This window comes from Lycium ferocissimum, chromosome 7 (genome assembly GCF_029784015.1).
Source record: "Lycium ferocissimum isolate CSIRO_LF1 chromosome 7, AGI_CSIRO_Lferr_CH_V1, whole genome shotgun sequence".
Lineage (NCBI taxonomy): Eukaryota > Viridiplantae > Streptophyta > Magnoliopsida > Solanales > Solanaceae > Lycium > Lycium ferocissimum.
This window is the reverse complement of record NC_081348.1, coordinates 56,531,070-56,534,344: the sequence shown is the minus strand read 5'-3', so window position 1 is coordinate 56,534,344 and position 3,275 is coordinate 56,531,070. Positions and strand designations below refer to the sequence as shown.

The window sequence follows — 3,275 nt, the reverse complement described above, 5'->3', positions numbered from 1 at the left end:
CTGGCAAATAGTAGTATTTCACCTTTTTGTAGATGTCTTTTTAGTGATTTCTTCTAAATGAATATTGTTAATCATAAGATCAGTTAATTAGGCGATCACTTTTGCGATAAATAGGAAAGGTTTTGTACAAGCTTAAACAAATAGAATAGTTCTATTCTTCGGGTTTACTTCATAAGTTTAGTTTTATAATAAAAAAATATTGATTTTAATTTATGCTAGAAGTCACATTTTAACAAATAAGAATTTAATAACAGAATGAGAAATTTTACAAACTTCCAAGCAATCATGCTTATACTTTTAGTAGTAAAGAACGACGCTTCAAAATGTGGATTCAAACTAAGGAACAAGAATAAAATAGTCATTTTTTACCCAACCCACTTATAACCCATTTCTTGCCCCGCCCCGCCCTTACCTCGCCCTATTAAAAATTTTCAAAAATTAAATTTTGCCCTGCCCTGCCCTGCCCCGTTTATATGTTTCCCTGCCCTGTCCTATTATGACTTTGCCCTGCCCTGCCCCGCCCTGTCCTACCCTAATTGCCATCCCTACTCAAGCTTGCAATTGTGACCCTTTTGCATCTATGGCCCTTCTTTTCACGTCTAGCCACATTTGCATTTATGTCCCTTTGCGACTCTAGCCACTTTGAATGTTGGCCTTCTTTCTTGTAGCTTCTTCTTTCATTCCCCTCCAAGCTACTTTCCATACTTCATAGGCCTTCTTATGGGGCTTTTGTGCCTCTCCATGGGTCTCCAATGCTCCTTTGGTCATCCTCCTAGCTTGAATGGATTGGAGTCCCATGCCTTGGTCTTCAATGTGAGTCTTCAAGCGAGGTGTGCCTATTAGGGTCATATCAAATTTTCATCGAGCGGCAGATGAAATTGCAGACGACTTAAATACGCGACGAAATATTGTAAATAACATAGTGGTCTTACTGTCACGATCCACTGAGATTCAGCAATTAAAAAATAAATATTAACTACGACAAGAGAATCAAATCCTTTATCTCTTTTACTAGTAATTGTTATAGCTACTAAAAACCTACAAGCAAATAGCAATGCAGTCAAATTAAAGCCAAAGAAAAGCTTAAGCTTATAGGCTTCTGCCTTCTACTAAGCGCCGCGTAATTTAAAAAAAAAATAATAATAATAATAATAAAATAAAAAATAAAAAGAAGGTAGCGGTGGCTGTTAAAAAGAAGAATTCTTCACGGACGGCTGCTGGATCACTGAAATTAAAGTTAATTAAGTAATTTGAAAGAAGTTGACAATGAAATAATTGTTTATAATACTGCAAGTTGCATGGCACTAACATTTTGGCCCTAAAAAAGAAACCTTTTTCTTTATTAACTTTTTGGAAAAGTTTTTCAGAGAAGTTTGTTGGAAAGTTCTTTTTAGAACTTCATTTGGATGCCACAAACACTTGTTTGAAAAATCAGAGATAATAATTTCCGGATAGAATATGGGATTATTTATATCATAATTGTGAAATTATATGTATGTTATACTCAATGTGTAGGATAGTATCGATGTGTAGACAGTAAGTTTGGGACAAAATAGTACAATGACAAAGATACCTTTCTTCAAAATTCTCCCCCCTGAGTCCTTCAGTAAAGTCAAAGTTAAAATGGAAATTAAAAATTTATCCAATTTTATCTAGTGTAAATCAAAACACATGTTTTATAATTATACTCATATATTCATTTTTATTCCTTTAAGCCAAACACCTAGCAATAAAAATATAGCCATAAATTCATGTTTTATAATGGCACGGTTTGACCCTCAAATGGACTGGTCTATAATTCTTTTCTCATTAAATGGGTTGGTCTTTAATTTTGCCCTTCAAAATCGAACTTATACGTATAAAGCATAAGTTCTTTAAGGGCGCGAGCATAATTTGTAGAAATTATAATACGTAACTTATGTCCCCTTAGATACTTTACCTAGTGCAAAACAAAACCCATGTTTTATAACTATACTCATATATTCATTTTTATTCCTTTAATCCAAACATCTAGCAATAAAAATATAGCCATAAGTTCATGTTTTATAATTGCACGGTTTGACCCTCAAATGGACTCTTCTTTAGTTCTTTTCCCATTAAATGAGTTGGTCTTTAATTTTTACCCTTCAAAATCGAACTTATACGTATAGAGTATAAGTTCTTTAAGGGCGCAAGCATAATTTGTAGATATATAATGCATAACTTATGCCCTTACAGGTATAAGTTCGATTTTAAAGAGTAAAAATTAAATACTAGTCCATTTGAAGGGAAAAAGTTAAAGATCAGCACAAAATAGGGACAGACGTGCAAATGACCCGACTGATTTTGTTTAATGGGCTTAAACAACCCACAAAGAAAATCTTTAGGAAAAAGTTTTGTGGCTGCTGGGATTCGAGCCCAGGTCTCCACGGCCACAACGTGGAATTCTTACCACTAAACTACAGCCACATGATGGCCAACGTGTTCAAGTCTAGGTATAAGTCTACTGATCAAAGTACGTCCATATTGTATCAGTCCAAAACTAGTGGAAAAGTAGGTCAAGAAATAATTAATATTGATTGTTTGGAATAGGAATGATATGAAAAGAAGTTTTTTTCTTCTTTTATGAAATAAAAAATAAAACATTGAGATCCAGTCAATTTAAAGTTCGAAGATAAGGAAACACTACAACAAATTTCATTATCTGTGACAAATTATTTTGTCACTTAAAAGTCATATTTCGTAACAGAAAATCTTTCGTGACAAAAAAATATTCGTCAACCTTTCGTACCTAAAAGTGGGTGTTAAAAGATACAAAGACAACTTAGTGTTTTGTCATTGAATAAAGTCATATTAACTACAAAATAAAATTTCGTCCCCAAATGTGTAGTATTTATGACGAACCTATTTGTCATGAATAGCGTAAAAAGTTGTAGCTAAAAACACTGTAACGTCGCTAAAAAGGTGGTTATTACTGACAAATCGAATTTGTCACTAAATATAATTTTAGTTAGTGACGATATTGCGATTACGTCACTAAAAGGTATATGTTTTGTGTACGAAAGGAAATTTTCGTCTCTAAATAATTAAACTAGTGACAGATTGGTTTGTCTAGCTAGGAAAGGCAACAATTCGTAGTTTTTTTTTTTTTTTTTGACAAGACTAGTTCGTCATTATACGTTATCTTAAGTAGTGACAATTTCAATTGTCATCATATATTAAGTTAAAATTGTAGTTAAAAATATAATTATTTTATTAATAAGAAGGCCATTTTGGGATAAATTAATTTTTTTATT

The 3,275-nt window shown here is 32.6% G+C and overlaps 1 non-coding gene across 1 annotated transcript; it reads right to left on the bottom strand.

The window, feature by feature from the left end:
• Nucleotides 1-2,376: 2,376 nt before the first annotated feature.
• TRNAH-GUG (transfer RNA histidin (anticodon GUG)) lies at nucleotides 2,377-2,448 on the bottom strand. Its single transcript has one exon. It is a non-coding gene; the product is annotated as a tRNA-His (tRNA).
• Nucleotides 2,449-3,275: the final 827 nt, after the last annotated feature.